Raw genomic sequence first — 23,546 nt, 5'->3', positions numbered from 1 at the left:
ACAGGTACATAAACAGAAGCTCCTAACAGAGCCAGTATAGGCTGGAACACCCAGGATCAGACACTTACAGGGAAATAGCAAGCTTAGCATATCTTAAGGTATGCAGGCGGGTCAGGAAAGACTGCATATGATCTGCTGCAATAGCTAGAAACAAGCAGTATAACCAGCACAGAGCTTAATGTAGGCTGGGTAATATAGGGAGCAATATCCAATCAGAACAGCTAAAATGGACAAGCCCCCTAAATGAGGAAAGTAACTGCAGGTGAGCAGCTAGACACACAAGGCAGAGTGCTAATTGCCTAATTATGTAGCAGGTGAACTGCACACAGAACAACTACAAGCGTCAGGCTGCATTTACACAGAACCGCCAGACGCGGCTCGTAACAATGGGAATGGCAAATAATGATACTATGCAAGTAAAATATTTTTTGTTAAATAAAAAAAAAATGTAACCGGCTTATTCTTTGTAAATATTTAGTGTGGATTGATTCAAATTATGTGAAGGTATTTTTCACTAACTGTGTGATGAAGGGATTATATTTATATACATTATTTATGGAATCACAATGTGCAACTTATATATCCTACAGTATGCTATGGTAAATAGACAGTGTAAATATGCCTGCCATAAACCTGGTGCATATTCTTCTAATGCAGGGTCAGAAGGGCAGATAAGAAATTGGACTTTCTGTGTGTTAATATAATCTACTTTTGGCCACACTGTTTTTCCCATAGATTTTCACCTTTTTATCTCTCCATCAGGATCAGTGGAGCCGATCCAAACAAATTTGATGCCCAAGGCACAATTCTCCCTCCTTCAAGATCAGAGGCCATCTTTGTTTCTGGTTGCTGCCCCTACTGTCTCTGCTACCCACTTTTGCTCTCCCACTGCTTGGAAAGCATGCCGGCTTGACGGCTTTGACGATCAGGATCTCAACTCTTACACAAATGCTTAGCTATCTCGTCCTGCTGCAGAAACACTTTTTCCTTATTTTTCTTTTTGTTTTAAGCTTTTCCAGCATGTATCTTTTTGATGATAGAGTATATATATATATATATATATATATATATATATATATATATATATATATATATATATATATATACATACATACATACACACACACACACACACACACACACACACACACACTCTATCTACTATATTTTGGAAATCATAATTACTTAAATACAGTAATGACTGCAGTTTGTTTTTAGAAGACAACAAAGTCTTGAGGGTAAGCAGCAAGCATAACAAAGTATAACAACAGAATCATATAACTGCTTTGCCAACAGAGAGCAATTTTACCTTGACAGCAGATCAATAAACTTCAATTCTACTTGAAATATTTGATGGTCACTCAGGAGATCTGGAAGAAAACAACAATAAGCACTTTTTTTCTGTAAAAATCTCCTAGGTTTCAGTATATAAAGTATAATGTGTAGTTTTTGTGTTTTTTTACATTTTCATTACCAGAAGAAATATGGCTGCCTCTCCCTCAAAACATTTTTTGGAATATATATTTGAAATGGCAAGTGGGTTATCTGTATTCAAATGATATAAATGATAATGGTGGTCACTGTGTTTGGAATGACTGCTGTCCATACCTTATAAGAACATTTATTGAACTTGGCATTGATTTGTCCCACTAATATTGGACAAAAGGGTCATATTGCTTGGGTGTCACAAGCATCGGACATCAAAATGTCTTAGTTAATAAATAGATTTAAAAATAGTGTAGAGACAGAATACAGTATGGAAGCCCAACCGATTGCCTTCTATTAATTTCCTTTGAACCTAAAAATTGTCACTTGAAAGCAACTTTCTCACCACTGATTAAACATATTTTGACAATGTATCCTACTAATTTTATTAACTAATGTAATGAATTTCTACCGGTTCATGTTCCCTTACTGATAGTGTTATCTGTCCCACAAATTGTTCAATTTTCCTGTGTGTTTTTAAAATGAAAAAATCTTAAACTAAAAACCACTTACGAGAAAACCTACATAAAACTGAATGTCTTTTTGGATGTCCAGTAAGCTAATGCAAATTTAAATATTTCCAATCAGTTTATTGTCAACTAAGGAAAGTTACTATCACTTATTATCACTTATTATGCCAAAGCAATAACCCGGGTTGTCGAGTCAACACGGGTCAGTGCTTGGGGTAAATGGTCTCAAAAATAAATAAATAATTGTACCCGGTAAATATTATGGGTGGAATACGGGTGAGATCTGGGTTCAGGGGCATTGTAAACGGGTAACCCGGGACATCTGAACAGGGAAACCTGAACAGGGGTCATTAGAGCCTCTTGGATGCCAAAGTTTTCATTGATTAATTCATCGATCTCTATTTTAGTAACTTTCCCTTTTCCCCAATGCCTAGCTTGTCAACTTCTTTTGTTTGTTTTCATCATAATCCTTTGCATAATGAGCCTATCCTGTGGCCCTTACATGTATGTTTCTTGCACTGCAGGTTTAGCTGACCTGTGGAGAGGTCCCTGGTTAAGATTTCTCTAGAATCCATAAGCACAATTTAGCTTGTGTATTAAACTAGTGACTTCACAACTTGAATAGTTTGTACAATACAATTTTAACCCTTGTCTATAGATTTGTTTCAAATCAGAGCCTTATATTTGTTGAGTTTGCATTCTGGTACTAATTAATTACTGTTATAGGGGTTTAACAGGTGTGACACACCTCCCGAGGAAGCCGCCGAGGACACAGAAGGTGGAGAAACGCGTAGAGGGCCACGGTGATCGTTGCTGGCTAACATACAGGACAGATATTAATGAGGACACTCTGAAAAGACCGCATAAATACGGACTGCACCAGCACTCACCAGGTACTGGAAGTCAGACCCCCTAATGTTTTTTCATAATCTTTAAAAAAGCCCTTTAGGACAGGCATTCTGGAGCTTTCCACCTGAAAAAAAGCCCTAATATATACATTTGACATACACTTATTTGGCACACACATGCAGCTATACATACTGTACATATACACATACCAAGGGCTGAGTAGAGATCCCTCAGTAGTTGTAGTTTTGATCATGGTCATAGTTTGTACTGAGACATAGACATGGCTGTGTATGGCAAAAGTAGTACTGGAGAGTGGACTGGTGTGACCTCAAACAGGTCTGCAACTAGGGGGAGTGTAATTGCTGTCCCAGGACATCTGCATTTGACTTGCAGTCTGGAAAGCAATCTGGAGGATCCATTGACAGCTCCTAGCATACCTCTGTCCTCTTCATTCTCTAGCCATCAAGTTGCAGACTTGAAATATAGATATGTTACATTTCACTGCACGTCTGTGGTGTATTTTTACAGTGCATTTCTGTAATTAACCTGGTACATTATCATTCATGCCCTAGCAGTACTTATTAAATACTGTATATTCATCATGGGGCTCAGACCATGCAGTCTCTAATGGTCAGCAGCACTCTGCAGTGTATGGCCCAGCCATTACAAATGGGCCCCTACCACTGCATTCTACACTGCATTCTATACATGCTCCAGTCCAACACTATAGTTGCATAAAGAAATACACTTACACTTACCACAAGGCAAACAGAGGGTAGATGTATGAAGCAGTGAAAACAGTGAAGAAGTGAGTCAGCGGAAAATTGGCTTTTAAATAACGTTTGTCAAGTGAATTCGGTACTCTTTACCTAGAATGGCGCCCATCGCGACCATCGAATGCACTAAAAATCAAGTGCGATGCGATGGCCGCGATGGCCGCGATTTCCCATAGGGACCAATGTTAAAAATGAGATTGGACGCGATTTTAGTGTTCAATGCCTCAATGCCCGCGATTTTTACATAGGAAACAATGTTAAATGGGCCACAGAGCCCAAATAGTCACCGTGAAGTCTGAAATGGCCCCCACAATTGTTAACGCCACCCCACGATTAACGTCAACCCGAAGCGTGGCGAGCGCAGCGAGCCCGCGAGGGACGGCGGTACGCGTCCTCCGACCTTTTCATACCCTACTATCCACGTCGGCATGGAGTTGAGAATAGAATAGTGTGGCGAGCGCAGCGAGCCACCGAGCCCGAAGCGTGGCGAGGGGACGCGGATACCTTCACAGTTATACGCGTCCCCTCGCGGGCTTCACAGGTGTCCGTGGCAACGCGGACACCTGTGAAGCCCGCGAAGGGACGCGTTTACCTGTGAAGGTATCCGCGTCCCCTCGCGGGGCTCGCTGCGCTCGCCTCGCTGCGCTCGCCACACTATTCTATTCTCAACTCCACGCCGACGTGGATAGTAGGGTATGAAAAGGTCGGAGGACGCGTACCGCCGCCCCTCGCGGGCTCGCTGCGCTCGCCACGCTTCGGGTTGACGTTAATCGTGGGGTGGCGTTAACAATTGTGGGGGCCATTTCAGAGTTCAAGGGCACTATTAGGGCTCTGTGGCCCATTTAACATTGTTTCCTATGGCCAAATCGCGGGCATTGAGGCATTTAACAGTGAAATCGCGTCCAATCACCGTTTTAACATTGATCCCTATGGGAAAATCGCGGGCATCGCGTCGCACCCGTTTTTAATGTGCCCGCGATGGCCGCGATTTTTTACCCCCGACGCCCGCGATTACAATCGCGGGCGCCGTTCTAGGTAAAGAGTACCGTGAATTCTATATAATACATACTAAAAGCCTGCTCACTTCTCCACTGTTTTCATTACTTTTATGTACCCTAGAGTTACCCTCTTACAGTATATAACCATTTTGGTCCAATGTTCTGAAGATCTGCGGCTTTGCTGCAGTTTATTGACAAAACACGTTCTCATGAGTCCATTAAGAATGCTTGTATGAGTTCCAGAGCTTTTAACACAGAACTATATAACTTTAACACACAGCAGAAGCTAGATTCTTCAGATAACAAGTTAATGCTTATTTATATTACAGGTGAAGGTACTCCTTAGTACATGTAGGCATTTTCATTATATATTAGGATGTGCACTTCTGAATGACTAACACAGCATGGTACAGTAGTGGTGTTTGTGGAATCCACAGAGTTAAGAATTGCGTGACTCTTCTCAGTGATGTCTATGATTCCTAAGTTCAAAGGAAAAGGAAGGAGATGGATACAGTGATTCAAGATTAGCTCATTACGGAGCAACAAAGTCTAATGGTTTTTTAAGTGGAGGATCACTGGCTTTACCACAGTGTGACATACCATTTTCCATGTTCTTTGATCTGCAATGTTCATATCATCTGAAGATATTTTATAGACTTTAAAGAGCTATTTATGTAAATCAATTAAAGTTTTGCAAAATATCTGATTTGTATCAAAAGTGTAGTGAAGGAACTGTAGCCAGCACAAACTAAGAAGACACAGTCCTGGACTATATCTTTTTTTCCGTCTATTTTACATCAGCTGTATAAAGTTTGTGACCCAAGCTAATTTCTTGCAGTACTTAAGCTAGGCTTTTATCCAAGTGTTCGGCAACTATATTAAATAATCTTGACTTCCCTGATTATATTGCTCTCTTGGAAATTAGCCCAGATGCGTAGAAATGCTGCTACTGTAGTAACCCTTTAATTTACATTTTTGCCACTCTACATTCTTTTACACCTTTTTATAATATGCCAAAGAAATTCACCTGTTTGTCAATGCCAAGTCTATATAGCGAACATAACAAAATACTGTAACTGTTATTGCTTAGAAACATTGATGAAAGAACATTTTTAAGTGGAATAAATGAAACGTATACTTCATATATTGTAGATACAAGTGATTTGTATTTTCTTGCTTCCTCAATTAGAGTTTTTACTACACTGTGTCATATCTTTCATAGAGACCAAACACGAGGAATTATTTAGATTTTTGGTTGGCTTCTGAAACACAGTGTAGAACGTCTATTACTAAAAGTCACTGAACCCAGGACAAGAATGGTCATTTGCAATTGAGAATAAGATGCATTTTCAGGAAACAAAATGCCCAAAAAGATACCCGGCAACTAGGGATGAGTAGATGAGTAGAAGCACTGTTTAACATGATGGCAGCAAGGATGAGGGAGGACACATCTGTATATGCAAACTTTTGGGAAACGGCCAAAGACAAGGGGAATTGTCAATGTCTACGTAGGGGTGCCGGATGACTCACCGACAGTCGTGGTTTCTGACTGTCATCTCTCCAACATTGAAATCCCGAATTACACGGGCTATTTACCCTCGTGGGTGTCCATGACTCGCATGGAGGGAGAAGCCCCTTGTGGGCTTGCAGCATAGTGAGTGCGTCAAGAGTCTTGAATGTGCTCATCCAACTGCTGTGCTCCTGACCGTCGGATTCCGATGACGGAGAAATGACCGTCGGAATCCTAAGTGTCGGAGAGTTACTGTATATCATACCCCTATATAGACCTACAATGTCAGTTTTTTAACCCAGACAGTTGCTTTAACAGAGACTACAGTAGGATGTGTTCCCATTTCAGTGTCCTTTTGGCATTATGCTGTCAGTGCTTAAAATATGAGGACATCTTCACAACACAATACCATATTTCCCCATATGCAGGCCTTGAAATGCATTCCCATTGGCAATAGTAGAATATGCATCTGGTTTACTCAAGGTCCATGTCTTAGACATTTCCCACATCCCACCCAGTTTATACAATATTTTCTATACAATAAATGCATTTTCACTACACTACATAAATCTATCATACAGTATAAACTGCTACAGTGCCAGACATGTGGCATATGCAAAAACAAAAAAAGAAACTAAGTCAACAAAATACAATAAATGCTCATAAAATCAGCAGTCCATGTCAGCGGAGCAATGTCACACAGCCAATCACAAGCAGTTTCCTAGTGTTGGTGGCTCTGCTCATCATCACCTGCTCATTGCACAGTTCTCGCAGATGTTTTTTCCTAATCTACATACAGTATGTTTGATAATTGTGCAATTATGAACTCATGTTAAAAAGGATAACATAGTATTCTACTGGTGATGCACCACACACCAGCTGGTGTAATACATACATACATACATACATAAATACATACATATATATATATATATATATATATATATATATATATATATATATATATATATATATATATATATATATATATATATATATGGAAATACCACATGGATTTACCATTTCATGGCCTGGACCAGAAAAGCAGCGTTATGTTACTTAGCTGCAAAATCAGCATCTGCGAACAGGGCTGTGATAAGTAACAAGTGTTCAGTATTTATTAGTGAATGGAAACCACATCACAGGGTGGCTGAGTTCCAGAGCTTGGATGCCCATGGCCTGAAATGTTATATCAATGGTCTATGCCAGCAGTATGGCTGGGGACAGAGGACAGTACTACACTTATGAGTATGACTACAGCTGACACAGCAGCAGGTGAGCTAGGATTCATGCTTGTAACTGCGTTCCAGGTCCTTGATGACTTAGTTGAGAAAGAAAATACCATCTGACTGCCAGAAAGTGTCTGAGGAAATAGCTGACTTAAAAGAAACACATGTTGTTAATAGGGAAATATTGGAATCTATTAAGGATAAAGCAGATGGGTATGAAATAAATATATTGCTTCATCATTATACACGGGAGAGATGACTGATTCAAATGAAGGACAGGATGAATGGGAGAGTTATAATAGAATCGATGTTTCTGAATTGCATGGAAAATGACATTAATTTGATCCAAATTGTACAATGAATATTACTGTAGACCTGTTCTAACAACTTGATTGAGGCCAGTAGGCAAGCCACCATGTATGGTCACACATGACTTTACACATATAAATAAAAAGGATATGTATCAAACCTTGGACAGATATAAAAGCCCTTTTTCTAATTGCCTCGCTCCCCGGCGTGTTCGCACCGGGGAGCGATGGCGAGCATCTGCGCATTAATGCGCATGTGCAGACGCTTGGTGTGAGCGGGCACGGCAAACCGCTAGTTTGCCATCCCATTCACATCTAGCAGTGCTGGCAGGGGGCATACAGTGGCGGCGAGGGATTGAACCCATGAGAACTCCCAGCGTTTCATGGGCATTTCTATGAAAACACTGGGCGTTTCCATGTAAATGCACCCATTTTGCGGGTGCGGGGGGCAGGCAGTTGATGTCAGCTGCCCGCCTGCTTCCCGCACAGGGCACCTGGGTCTAAGACCCAGGTGCTGGGTTTTCAAATCTTTATATGCTGGGGAACCCTATGTAATTTTTCCCATGTGTTTTTAGACCCAGCACCAGGTCAGAGGCTGGTTATGCTTAGGAAGGGGGACCCCATGCAGTTTTTTTTAAAATATACATTTAACTCTTTATTTACTTTTACAAAAAGCAGCACTGCACGTACACGTACAGTACTGTATCTGACTGACTGATAGGTGTATGCTTTTCCAAACATGCTGTCCTAAAGGTATTCTATATGAAAAGTGCATTTGGAGAAGATTGAAAGCAGTGTTTGCAGAAACAGAACTGTTCAAGACGTTGTAGTGGTGCCTATAGAACGTTCTGTCAAGATTGATAAGCAATGTGTTGATTCACACATGTGTGTTCTATAGTAATTTTCAGATGTATTATGAGTAAACTCTCCCCTGTTTTGTAAATTACGTTGAGCTTTTTACGTCAGAGTGCAGTATTCAATGCTGGTTTTCGAAATGTGCAGCAAATCCTGTTTAGAATTCGCTGCACATTCGCAGGGTTCCAGAGGGCTGGAGCATTCGCTGCCAGCCCTCTGTGTCACATTTTTCAATGCGTCAGGGGCAGCGAGCCCCTGGAGGCGAATTTTAACCCCTGCGACGAATGCCGCAGGGAGCTGGGGGACGGCGGCAGGCAGGGAGATGGAAGCCTCCCTGTCTGCGCTAGACACTGAGGGTGATCAGGAGGGCTTGCAGGGACACAGGGAGAGCCCCCCAAGGGCTGGCAGGGGGCTGGGATAAAGAGCCGCTGCACTCACTGGTCCCGATCCTGCATATGTAACAGCCCGATTCGCCGAAAAAAACTGTAATCGGGGGCATTGAATACTGGCCAGAGAATGCAGTCTCGAATGAACTGGAATGATAGTAAATTTACCTCGATATATACTATTCTTAACTGCGGGTAGCTGCTTATAGCCATATATGCAATGTAAAAAATACCAAGATTTATATACAAAATGGACTTGCTTTCAATTCTGTTCCAGCCTCAGTTAGTGCACAGTTACTATTACTTTTTTTGTATAGTTGAGTCTAGCGAAAGCCTGAAGCTAAGCAGAGAGCGAATTACTATTACTATGGACAGCAACAAAGAACACTTTTAGATATATTTTTTTAAATATCTCTAGTGTCTGCCATAATCACAACAGAACTGGAGGTCTCTCCTGATAACAACGCTGATGGATGGGGAAAGGTGCTTATTGTTATCATGTGCTATACATAAGTTTGTCAGAGACAAGAGACATGGGAACCTTATCTGTGCAGGAATCAGCAGTGGCAATCAGTGATTGGTGTACGTGACATGTTTGCGGACTATTGGATGTCATCCGAAGTGGAGGTTCCTTGGCAGAATAAGATCACTTTAGCAGGGACGTGCAGTCAGGGGAGGCAGGGGAGGCAGTGCCTCCCCTGTCATTAGTGATTAAACATAATAAAATAATATAAAGAATATACTTATGACACATATTATGTGTCATAAGTATCTGCTTTATATTAATCTATTCATTTTGACTTCATAATTGGTTGCTTTACTATTTCGGAGGCACCTAGAGCAGTGCCTCCGGCAGTTAATGTTACGGTTCAAGGAACAAGGGGCGGGCAGGAGGTATGGCCAAGCACCAGACTGCAAAATCCCATTAAAAAAACCTCTCGAAGCGGCACCTATAGCGGTGCCTCAGTGACAGGGACATGCTTTCAAAGCACGCCCCTGTCAGAGAGGAAGCTGCGATTTGTCAGCACAGCAGAAGCAACCAACCCAGACCAGCTGCACTGGGTACAGACCTCCCCCCCCTCCCTTACCCACCCGGCGGCTGCACGGACACTCACACCTTCCACCTCCCCCAGCGTGGGCATGATGGAAACCTCCGCACATCCCCCCACCCCACACCTTTCCCACCCGGCGGGTGCACGGACCTCCGCACCCCCATCCCCCTTTCCCACCCGGCAGCTGCACGGATAATACCGACACCTCCACCGACGTGCGCATGATAAAACCTCCGCACCCCCTGTGCGGAGTGAAGGTCTGCACACCCCCTGTGGGGTGGAGGTCTGTACCCCCCTTTCCCGCCCGGCGACTGCACGGACCTCCGCAACCTTCCCCCCCCCCCCCTTCCCCACCCGGAGGCTGCACGGACACCTCCTCTGTGTGCACCAAGTGGGGTCCGCTGTCAGCTACACGCAGGGGACATGCATCCATCTGGAGAACCCAGTAGCCGTGCCTGGGAGCCTGAGGGCAAAGATGAGTAGTAAGTGACAGCCCCAGGGCAGGGACTGGGCAGATGGAAACTCAGCATCAGGTACTGGGTGCCGTATGCTGGAAGTTGGATCCCGAGGAGCGGGGGGGGGGGGGGGGGGGGGGGGGGGGGTATGCAATGTGGCAGGGGGCTGAAGGACAAATGGCTTTTTACTGTTGGCTCAGATCACTGCACGCAGGAGCTGTCACTGTTGTGCTGTTCAGGGAAGGTAGAGTAGTTGGTATTGAAGCTATGTAGGGGCCGGGGGATATGTACAGTATAAGGGGCATTCTGTGTAAAAGGACCTTTAATAATGTGGGGCATACTGTATGTAAGAGGCATTATATGCATAAGGGCAATTAATATTATATGTAAAGGGAATTGTGTGTATATGTCAATTTAATAATGGGGGGGGGGGCATTATGTGTTATGTGCATAAGGGCATTAATAATGTGGGACATATGTGTAAGGTGCATTATGTGAGAGAGCATTAATAATGTGTAGCAAACGGGAATTATTTGTATTAGGGGATTAATAAAGTGTGGCATAATGTGTAAAAATGCATTAATAAGGTGTTCCATATGTGTAAGGGCTTTATTGTGTGCCAATATGTGCATAAGGACATTACTAGTGTGAGGCATTCTGTGTATAAGGTGTATTAGTGTTGCGTACTGCGTATAAGGGTTTCACTGTGGAGGTTGAGTGCAGTGGCATTACTACCACAGGTGCAGGGGATGCGGCTGCTATGGCACCATTGATGTTTGTAGGAACCGCCACTCCCCTGCGCCAAGTCATGCTGCTGCCAGTGCCTCACCAACCACTGATCTCACCGCACGTCACTGCACTTTAGCTGCTGTACTACTGTATGTCACTGTTTTGTGCTGTCTGTTGTAGTATTATTTTTAATCCATGAATTGAAAAAAAATGGAAATAGGATACAGTATGCCAGGCATTCTAAACCACTGTCCTCAAGGCACACCAACAGTGCAGGTTTTGTAGATATCCAGGCTTGAGCACAGGTGACTTAATTAGTATCTAAGGGATTCTGATTAAACCATCTGTGCTGAAACCTGGATATTAATAATACCTACACTGTTGGTGTGCCTTGAGGACCGTGGTTGGGAAAGCCTGCAGTATGTAGTACAGGTCGAGTATCCCGTATCCGAATATCCGTTATCCGAATTATTCAGAAAACCATACATTCCAGAAAGTGAAGAATGAGTGGCGGTGACTGGTGATGGCCCGTACACAATGGGTGGCTTTTGAGCTGAAAGCAGCTCAAATGGTAAAAGTAAACTCAGTGTGTATGGTCCTTTACTTGTACGACATGTGGCTGATTGAATCAAACCCTAAAAAAACTTTATAAAATTAAGTACCACCAAGAAAAGCAACCCCATAAAACAGCAGATCAGTTGGGATTTCCTAGCCTAGAGATCTGGTAAAAGCCACCCTGCTGCCCCACCAATCGCACGCCCCTCGCCTCTGTGCATGGCTATGAACGCGTTCGCAGTTGTGCACACAGAAAAATCACTCACCATCAAGTGATTTCCCCCCTACTTGCAGCGTTGTGTAAGTTTAGCCTTCTCAGCACTGTGATGGCCATGGGGAGAAAGAGACAGCTGATGGCGCCAGCGGCCCTCCGACCCAACAGCCAGAAAATGCCTGCCTTTTCCAAGCCACTCCTGTAAAACGCTGCATTTCCATCCTCAAACACCAGCATGGCTAGCCATCGCAAGCTCCCCTCATACGAGCGGCTGGTGCATGCTTACTGTGGGCTGTACCCATGCCGATCACAATCAGCCCCATGGTCAGAGCAATGTCTCCTATCTGATGAAGCCAGAGTAAATTGCTCTCACGATAGACAGAATATAGATAGCGGGACATCATTGTTGGTCAGAGTGATCAGTATAATAACAAATATATAGTATAACACAATAATAGACACCTAGCCAATAATAATTGACAGAAGAAGAATGAATAAAAACCTCACAAAAACCTCACATTTTCTACTATTAAAACCGACCACTGGCTGTTACAGGCAAGTCTACATGCATCAGTGGCTGTAATAGCTTATTGTGCATGCCATCTAGCATTTGGGTGATAAAAGCTGTACTAAATCTTCCACATGACAATACTTGTACATTCCTCACTGGTGAGACTTGGGAATTCCGTTCTAAGAATGAATTGGGATGTGCTGGGGATTTAGATTGCCTTAGGAAGCGTTTTTTCTTTTGGTCGTGCCTTGGTTTATCCCATTATTGCCTTACACATAAAATGTTAGGCTAGAGAACTGTAAAACCGACTTCATCCAAGTACAAAACAAAGAAACCCCCTGAGTGTAAGTCTTTTCTTTCTTTCATCGATCCCATATTGACATTGTTACCTTTTCACATACTGCAATACATAAATGTTACCAGGGGAGAGCAATGCTACTATACAGAGAAAAGCAGTTCATGGAGTACACTTTTGCTAAAGCCTTCGACTCAGTACCACACAAGAGGTTGATAAATAAAATGGATGACATGGGATTAGGGGCAAATATCTGTAGATGGGTAGGGAACTGGCTGTGTAATAGAGAACAAAGGGCCTTATTCTAGTTCATTCTTAGAGGCAAATTCCTTCTCAGATGGACAAAAGCATGTGCACTGCAGGGGGGCAGATATAACAGGTGTAGATAGAATTAGATTTGGGTGAGTTAGTTTGTTTCCAAAGAAGAGCAACAAAGCTTATTAGGGGAATGGAGAATTTAAGCTATGAGGAAATATTAAACAATTTGGGACTATTTACACTAGAGAAAGACGTTTAAGGGGGGATATGCTCAACATCTTTTCTTCTTCTATATAATAAGTTGAAGAGTCTGTGTGCGTGTGTGTGTGTGTGTGTGTGCGTGTCCGTCGCATTGCGGACACACCGTGGCACTCAGAGACACCAAATTTGGCAACAAGATACCTCTGGACCCGGTGGTGTGCACCTCAAAGCCGTTTTTGGGAAATTTCACTTAGAATTTTAAAAAACACCAAGTTATAATTTTCCTTCATTGATGATCTGGGGAAAAGATCGACGATCTGGGAAACCATTAACGGCGGGGGGCGCCCCAAACCAAGCTACGCCACTGAGAACACACACACTTAAACATTGCCAGGATATGCACAGCACACTACACACACATATATACGTAGTGCACCTCACAAACTTACACATTCGGCAGATATACACACAACACAACACACACACACATGACACACAACTCACAGTACAACACACACCAACATTCACTACAACACACACCCAAAAACAGTACAATACACAGAACACACACTTAAACATTGCACAGATACACACACATAACATACCTCTAACAGCACAACACACACCCACATTCACCACACACACCCAAAAAACAGTACAACACACACAAAACACACATTTAAACTTTGCACAGATACACAAAGACACAACACACACATACTGTATATACATAGCACACCGCACACACTTACGCATTGGACAGATACATACAATATAACACACAAAACCACATACATTACAACACACACACAAAAACAGTACAACACACACAAACACCCAGAACACATAAAAAATAATTTGCCGTTTATTTAACAGTCTGTATCGGCAAATAAAAGCTGTACCTAATGTACCATTTCTACTTTGTTCCCCATATCCGTCTCTCCAGTCCTCCAGTTGCACTGAGAAATCTTTGTCCTGGCCAATGCACCCATTGATCAATACAAAGTGGGTACACTGCACTCACCCTGTTAGTTGGATATCAGGCACTGCTCTGCCTTAAGGGTTTCCCAGACTCTTTTGGTTCATAGATAATGTTTGGTTGATGGGCATGAGCGCTGCATGCATTTGTTTGAATGTTATGAGTGTAAGAAGTTGAAGAATAAGACTGAGATGAAGATTTGTCATGTTATAGTGTACAATTTACTTAATAAATCATGAAAAAAATATGTGTACATAGAAGTACAATCAAGAAATGAAAGTAGGATTAAAAAATCAATTATGATTCAAACTGATAATTGTTTGGATGGCGGTGGGTTGCGAAACAAATCTATAGGTGGAGGGGGTATGGATATTGTGGGCATAATTGGTGTTTGGTACACCTACAGGGGGTACCCAGATGATGAGAAATTTTCACTACAGTGTCACCGTAGGGGGATTTCCAATTGGGGTTCAGGTGGTCTTTTAGGGACCCCTTTACAATTCCGTTGGTCTCTTCTCCTGGAGCCTATGGTCTCCCTCAGTGATTGACTATCATTAAGGGAGACCGTAAGCTCAAGGAGAAGAGACCTACAGGATTGTAAAGGGTCCCTAAAAGACCACCTGGACCCCAATTTGGAATCCCCCTATGGTGACAATGTGACCGTGACACTGTAGTGAAAATCCCATCAATTGAGGGCCCCATGTAGGTGTAACAAACACCAATTATGCCCACAATATCCATACCCCCACCTATAGATTGGTTTCACAACCCACCCCATCCAAACAATTATCAGTTTGAATCAGAACTTATTTTTTAATCCTACTTTCATTTCTTGATTGTACTTCTATGTACACTTACATTTTTCTCACGATTTATTGAGTAAATTGTACACTTTGTAACATGGCAATTATTTTTCTCAGTCTTATTCTTCAACTTCTTACACTCAAACCTTATCAATGCACCCATTGATGATTGTGATGGCTGGATCAGTGGATTGGCTCGGCGGGTGTAGGGAAGAATTTGGCCCATTGCACCCATTCCCAGTGGGGCATTACAGTGGTGCGGGTAGCATGCGTCGCGTCATGACATCATGTGGCCAGGCCCGTGGACCTGCTCCCACACTCAGGGGCTGCCCCACTGTTTGGTAGAGATGCCCGGTGCATGTGCTTTACAGATCCCCAGACCTCAGAGACTGCTGCAGGTTCGGTGAGGGGAGTGGCAGTGGCAGGGAGCAGTGAATTTTTAATTAATTATGCCCACCCCGGTCCCTTCGCACTCAGCGCCTGTAATTACACACCCTAGAAACTGTACAATTTGAAAGTATAGAAATGGAGGTGTGGCCACGTCCCTTTCTGATTTTGTAACGATTTCTGACCCTCAGATGTTGGAGGATATGTCATACAGTAGGTGCTAAATCTCAGGAGTGGATGTGGAATTCATCAACACATACAAGTTATCAACTCAGGAGTGTTGTGTTTCAAACAACAACAACACCACACCTGATTTCATTGCCGTCATTAAGTATCAATGCTAACACATTCTAACATTATGGTGGAATCTATAACAAATTACAATCTTAGGTCTTTGGCACAGCATATTGTAAGATTACATTTTTCAGCAATTTTGGAAATAAAGAAACCCCAAGGGTTTCCCGGGCAACGCCGGGCGGGTCAGCTAGTGTATAAATATATTAGGGACCAATATAAGGAACTATCAAAACCCTTTTTTCTACTAGAAAGGAATCTAGGACGCGAGGGCACGAGTTTAGATTAGAAGAAAAAAGATTTTGTTCATCTAGTAGAAAAAATTTCTTTACAGTCAGAGCAGTCAAACTTTGGAACTCTCTTCCTGGAGAAGTGGTGTCGGCAGACACTATAAATACGTTTAAAATAAGGTTGGATAAACATTAATTCGTTAAAAACATCCATGGGTACGAAAAAGTAACATAATCTGTCTTTAAAATATTAGAACATACTATGCAACAAGGGATAAACTACTATAAACATAGGTTGAACTAGATGGACGCAAGTCTTTATTCAGCCTCACCTACTATGTAACTATGGAACTATGTAAGGGAGTTATTCTAATTGCATCGGTCCCCGGCATGATCGCACAAGGGACTGATGTTCAGCACATGAGCATTTCTGCGCATGTGCAGATGCTGGGTATGAGCAGGCATGGCAAACTGCATGTTCACCGTCCCGCTCACACCTTGTAGTGCGGGCGGGGTGCATGGGGTGGCGGTGAGGGGCATAGCCCATGGGAACTCCCAGTGTTTCATGGGCATTCCCATGAAAATGCTGGGCTTTCCTATGGTAATGGCCCAGTGAGGCAGCTGATGTCAGCGGATGTCAGCTGCTCGCCCGCTTACCGCACAGGGCGCTCAGAGATCTGAGACACCACTGAAGGTGTCTCAGATCTGCAAGTGCTGGAGAATCATTCGATGGTCGCCGACCAAATTAATTATAAAAGGAATACATGTTAGCAGTAATGATTGCATAGTGCACCTGCAACCCCCCTCTGTTTTGCATATAGCTAAAAATCTCAGCAAGGTAGCACCTCTCATTACAGGGTGTGCAGTCTAGGGCCCCCCCTTTGTCCATATTCTATATTGTGTATCCGTACACACCTGAAGCCTAAGATTGCTTCTGCCTAGATTAGCACCCCTCCCCCACCACCCTCAAATGTTTTTAAGCAGGGACTAGCAATGACTGCACAACTGTGATGAAGGCATAATTCCAAGTCCTAATAATTTACAAATGTCAGTTTTCTTGGGGTAATTGTCTGGGTGCTGGGCCCCCCTGGGCTTGTCTGGCTGGACCACTCCAGGGCATCGCTACTTTACACATAGGCTCACATAAACATATCATTTTTCTATGTATGTCTTATTTATATGTATTTTTTCACAATTTTTTTTCTTTTTGACACACCCTTTATCACTATTAGTTGCTTACACGTACCCTACATTCTATGACACTATACACTCTATTACACTTCACAACTATATTTTATTTATGTGATGCCCTGGGGTGGTTTTGCTGGACTGGCTTGGGGGTGCCCTGTGCCCCAGGCATGAACCCCATAGTGCTAGGGACCTGCTCTAATGAGGAAACCTTAACGTGGTGAGCAGGTAGATATATTTGGCCAAATGTATGCTAACATCCTCAGAAATTAATTATAAAAGGAATACATGTTAGCAGTAATGATTGCATAGTGCACCTGCAACCCCCCTCTGTTTTGCATATAGCTAAAAATCTCAGCAAGGTAGCACCTCTCATTACAGGGTGTTCAGTCTAGGGCCCCCCCTTTGTCCAAAGACTTTACAGGGGCAAGCAAGAAAATTATTCAGAGCAATATACAGTCGGAACATTGCTGACCCAGTTTCATTTTTACAGTAGTCACCTTAAGGTGCCCATACACGCATCGATTTTGTGTGCTGTGCGTTTTGTACTTCAAGCTGCCATGCGATTTTGGCACTTGAAGTGGATGCGATGCGATGTAATGTACTTTGTGGGTGCGATGTGATTTTAGCCACTTTTATTTTTTAAGTTAATAGGTACTAATGGACATCGCATCGCATGTACTCCTGTACTGATGCGATGCAATGAAGCACAATAAGTACTGCCTGCAGATACTTTTTGCGCTTTACAATATTGTAACTGCAGGGACGCGCATCGCATCCCTGCAGGTACACGCTGCAATTATCGCACATGCAATGCGTTTTGTACTTTAAAAGTACAAATCGTATGTGATAATCGCAGCGTGTATGGGCACCTTAAGTCATTAAATCCAAGATGTCTTCTCCACTCTTGTATCTTAGTGAATAACAATATAAAAGCTTCTAATACATGGCTGGGCAATTGCGGCCCTCCAGATGTTGAGGAACTACACATCCCAGCATGCCTCGCATCCGTTTCAGCATGGCCACATAGCAAAACTAATGCAAAGCATCCTGGGATGTGTAGTTCCTCAACATCTGGAGGGCCGCAATTGCCCAGCCCTGTTCTAATAGAAAAGATAGCCAATATGTGGGGTATGGGTCATAGGGTCGACTGTATGAAGGTACACATATATGTATGAAGCTATACAGATGGAGCGCCTCTCTTCCTTGGTCGGGGATCGCCAGAATGTCCTCTCCGGCGATTGCCGGGGCAGAGGTGCTCCACATGACTGGGAAGCACGTGCTTCTCAGTTTCAGGACGGCACCGCTGCGGGTCCCTGCCCGTCTCCACTTTAGGGAGATGGGCGGGGATAGGGTGGACAGCGGGGCAGCGAGGGGCACCTGGGGAGGCGGCATGGATCCTATAATTTTTAACCTTCCAGTTCTGTAACACTTCGATAGTAGCAACTAGATATTGCAACAACATCACCTGGCGCATAAACCCAGAAATCATAACTTCACTAAGGCATGTAGCTATCTCTGAGCTTAAGAAGAATGTACTGTAACATAGTGTATAGCTGCACCTTATTGCAGGTGGTGGAATACATCTCATTGTTTCTTGCATCATATAGAAACATTCAGAATAACTTAGTCACTAGGTTCCATGTCCCAAAAGCAAGCCTGTAGGACACAGTGGCATCCCCCTGCTAAAAATTCTGGTACGCGCCCCCCCCCCCCCATACATTTATTATATGTTTTTTACTTACAGGTACTGTAACTACTGGCTGCCAGGGATTGCATGCTCATTGACAGGAGTTACATGCTAATTGACAGGAGATACATGCTCATTGCCAGGGGTTACATGGTGGTAGCCATGAATATCATGCTAGTTTTCAGGGTTCTCTTATCTATTTCCAGTGTTTTTTTGCTTGTTAACAGTGGATTACATGCTCACTGCCAGGGAGTTGCATGCCCATGTCCAGGGGATATATATATATATATATATATATATATATATATATATATAGGGTGTGTTAATGTTTGACGTTGAGCCGGTGGTCCCATCCCCAGACGTGACGGAGCTTGACCGTGCAGAGTTCACACTGTCCTGCCAACTACAGCTACAGAAGCTGCAGAAGCCGCTGTGTCTGGGAAAACCTTAGTGTGCCGGATGACGGACGCTGGTGACACTATACTGATATTTTTCAATTTCTGTGTACGTGAGCTTTTATGAATTAGTACATTTGTTATACCTATTACTCACAAGCGCGCCTCCTCCCATTTCTTTTATAAATATAGATATAGATATATCTCCATCTCTACCCAGAAACACCACCTAGTAGGACCTCTAGCATCTGTCTCCTCCGCCATTTTTGGACGAGTCTGCGGCGACAATGCGCCCTAACAGCGCCAGTTCCCCCAAGGTAAACTCACAATACAGAAATTGCAGCCAGGGAAGAGCAGTCAGTGCAGAAGTTGTGACTGAACTGTTTAGGCCTCTAGTATGGAATCTGGGACTGTTCAATAAAAATGTGCTTTGTGTATGGAAATATTCTTTAATTGCCCGGCTTTACTAGATAATTACTACTTAATTTTATACATTGTTAAGGAAAAAGAAATAGCACAGCTTATGTAAAACATCTCTGTGTAACTAGAGAGTGCAAATAAAAAGATCACTTGTAATATATTCATCAGGTGTTTCGTGTGCAGAAAATGATTACACCTAATGGCAGCGGGAATGTTCTTTATTGCTAAGCCACATCATCGTCTGTTTCTCTGATTATACTTTATTTGCATTTCAGATAACATTAACACAACTTTTTATACATCCAATATAAAGTCATGTCTTAATAGAGAGTTCTAATGTAAGCTGGGAAATAGAAGAAATGGATAACAGCGTTATTGAACAACCACAGATTTATATACAGGTACGATGTCCAAGGAGGTTTCATGGGCGCCTATACCACCAACATTCCTAATGATCAAATATAGGTACATACAATTAAAATGAAGAATAGTTAACAAATATCACCTTATGTAAATCAGATTCTTATAGCATTCATCTAACATAGATGCCCTGGAAACTGTTTTGGTGCATAATTCAGAGCGAAGCCTCCATCAACATAGTAGCAGGTTGAGGGCTACTTTTTCTTGTTGGTATGGGGTGTTAAGTGGTACAATTTAGTTGGCTATAGGCCCATTCACACTAGGCAATTTTGAGCTCAAACTCGCCTAGTGATTATGGGCGGTGAGCACTGATGCACATCGCCGGCGGCCTCTGTCTGTGGGCTGGTATTAGAGGCCGAGTGAACCACTTCCCATAGTCTCATATTATGTAAAGTGGTTCACACCACAGGAATATCACTGGGCTGGGTAAAAATCTCCCAGTGTGTATGCACAAATTGATTTATCGGCCAGCGATTTTCATAGCATAGCTTATGGGGCATTAACGCCCAGTGTGTAAGTAATATAGCTTATTGTTTTACATAAAAGCAACAGAACACAATGAAGTGTTCTCTGTTATCAGCTATTTCGGAATTCCAGAGGTTTTTTCTATGTGTCCTTTATGTCAGTAAATCTGCTATGGCATCAGTATCGCAAATCAGCCCCTCTCAGAGCACCGGATCCCTTGTGACTCAGCCACTCTGAGAACCTTTTGTTTTTTTGAACTGTGCATCTTTTAATTAATATAAATAAATGAAACAACTGCAAGCATCAAAGCTTCATTGGTAGTTTGCAGGCACGCACACAGAAAGGGGGGAAGGGATGGTTTAAAATACATCGCCGCCCTTCGCCGCCCCCCCGCCGCGATGCTGCCGCATATGTACTAACATATGCGGCTGGCATCGCGGTGTGGTGACGGAGGCCCCCCGCGATACCTGTACACCGGTGTGCGGGGGTCTTCGTCACCTCCCTGCCGCCACGCTCTCCCCTCACGCCGGGAACAGCTATGCATGCTGTCCCCGGCGCTTCCTCCTCCCCCCTGCAGCCGGAAGGATGTCCGGCTGCTTCACTAGGGGGAGGCAGGGCTTACCTTCCGGGGTCCAGGAGGACACTTCAGGAAGGTAAGCCAGAGGGGGGGGGGGGGGTCGGCGAGGCAGTGGGTTTGCGTCGGCGGGCGGCGAAAAGAAGCCCATAGGCTTCTATAGGGTATCGCCATCCAAAGGGGGCGATACCCTTCAGTGCGGTATCATTTTTGATACATTGGAAAATAAGGTAAAACGGTATCTCTGTCAGCTGCAGGAGTTTCATACTTTCAGATGGGTAGATGTTCCTCCTCGATAACTGGGTTGCTTTTCCTATACATTTCTCCTGATGTCCTGCAGTGTGAGCACCTAGAGGACGAAGACAGCAGCAGGGGAGTAAGGCAGCAGGAAGCAGACCATACCGCTGCTCAGTTGGGAAATGTAGAAAAGGTTCCACTTGTCCTTCATACTTGCCATCCAACAGTATTCAGATAAACTTATTTACAAGTTCCAGTATAAAGTGACTTTTATTCATCAAGTGTCCTGAATATAAAGATCACGCCAGAGTACTGGAACTGTTAATCACGTTACATCAGGGCCGGCGCCACCACTAGGCAGCTTAAGGCAATTGATACAAACAATAGGTTTATACAGCGCTGCTTTTTCACTCTGTATAAACCTATTGCTTGTCACTATTGACCCTTTGCGTGTTCACGCCGTACTCAGTGGAAACTGCTGCTCCCAGTGTGCGCAGAGGATCCACCTAAGCCCCCTTTTTGCTTTGTGAGCTTTAGGCAATTGTCTTTGGGCGCCGGCCACTGGAGGGCAGCACTATACACTGTTAATGTATTGAGGAGGTGAATAGCAGGGAAGAAACTCAGCAGCCCAAACAGGAGGACACTAATATCAGTTAAAAGTAAGTAGCCTCTCCCCCTACGTGACTCCAGTCAACCAGTCTAGCCCTCACCAACAGGTCCTGCTCTGACCTCCACCGCAGGCTCCCCTAGCTCCTATCTTGGTGGGTGAGTGCCGCCGCTGCCTTACACTGGCACCACCAGCGGCTGCTGCCCACCCCCACAACCACCCATACACCGGCCCGCCCATACATCCGCCCGCTTCTGCCGAATGTCCCGGACATAAACAACAGCAGCTGTTGCTGCCTTCCAGCCAGTGCCACCCTTACCAGGCACAGACACCGTCGGTTGCTGCCCCCTGCCTGCTCGCACACCCGCCAGCCTGTATGAACCCTTATGCTGCCTCTGTATCTAGTGGAGAGTGCAACGGAGGGTATGGGGGGTTGGGGAGGGGGGCATAGGGGCTGACAGTTTGCCTAGGATGCAAGTAAAAATTGCACCGACCATGAGTTACATGCATCTAAAAGCATGTCCAAAACATAAAACGTCCAAAATACACCATAACTTACACAGGACACTGCAAAAACTCTAATCCATGCTGCCATTATCTTCTGCATTGCAATAGCTTCCTTACTGGTCTATGCCAATACAGACTCTCACCACTACAATCCATTCTGTTCTGCCTTGCCAGGGGTTTATCATCTGCAAAACTGCTCTGTCAGTCCCTCCATTGGTTACCTGTATTTGACCATATTCAATATAAAATACTTTTACTTACACACAAGGCCATAGACCAAACTACCCCAACTTACATCTGTTCTTTTATCTCAAAATATCTTCCAATTCAACCTCTTCACTCCACAAGATCTGCGTCTCTCATCCACACTCATTATTCACTCCCATTCATGATTACAGGACTTTCTTCTGGCTGCAGCCACTCTGTGAAATCCCCTTCCACTTTTTTTTTTCTAATGGTCAAAACCATGTGCACTGCAGGTGTACAATAGATGTGCAGAGAGAGTTAGATTTGAGTGGGCTGAGTTCAAGATGAAATCTAAATTGCAGTGTAAAAATAAAGCATCCAATATTTACCCTGTACAGAATCAAAATAATTCACCCAAATCTGACACTCTCTGCACATGAAACATCTGCCCCACCTGCAGTGCACATGGTTTTGTCCATTGTGATAATAAATGTATCATGCGATCAGATATAGAACATTCAAAAAATGAAAACCTATTTTGCTGTGTAATGTTTTTTGTGCAATACAGTATGCTTTCAGTAATGCTTGTGTGCTTTCTATAATGTTACACTCTATCTTATTATAAAACAATATAAAACACTTAAAAAAAAACCAAATAAAATAAAAAAGCAGTTGTGTTTGACTTTAAGAGGAAGAGCTACATGACCTTCATTACCTACCATCTAACATATTTATTTACAAACTTCATAGGCTTTGGAGTAACTTTATAGGTATTCCAACATAAAGGCGAGATTGCGTGAGGCCAGCATAAGGGTGAATGAGTGTGGTTGAACATACTGTATACTGTATATTTGTAGATAGGGTTGTGGGTTGGTTTCCACACATGGGCGTAACTACAGTGGGGCGGGGGAGAGGTTCACTGTTAAAGGTACCAGGGACTTAGGGGAGCCTGGACCCTAGGTATAAAGGGGGTGATTCGATTCTAAGTCCCTCGTAATGGGGCGACTCAGTCGAGATGGTTGGGGGAC

The 23,546-nt window shown here is 43.5% G+C and overlaps 1 long non-coding RNA gene across 2 annotated transcripts in view; it reads left to right on the top strand.

Moving 5' to 3' along the window:
* LOC146036690 (uncharacterized) overlaps positions 1-5,196 on the top strand; it is a 143,107-nt gene extending 137,911 nt beyond the window's left edge. The window contains exons 4-5 of one of the 2 annotated variants that reach the window (XR_014460930.1): positions 2,682-2,848; positions 5,016-5,196. This is a non-coding gene — a long non-coding RNA (uncharacterized LOC146036690). Of the gene's footprint in view, positions 1-2,681; positions 2,849-4,907 lie in introns of both variants that reach the window. The other variant, XR_014460929.1, reaches the window with a different exon arrangement.
* Positions 5,197-23,546: the final 18,350 nt, after the last annotated feature.

Source organism: Crinia signifera, chromosome 9 (genome assembly GCF_055691185.1).
Source record: "Crinia signifera chromosome 9, ASM5569118v1, whole genome shotgun sequence".
Lineage (NCBI taxonomy): Eukaryota > Metazoa > Chordata > Amphibia > Anura > Myobatrachidae > Crinia > Crinia signifera.
The sequence above is the reverse complement of the archived record's forward strand: the minus strand, read 5'-3'. Positions and strand labels throughout refer to the sequence as shown.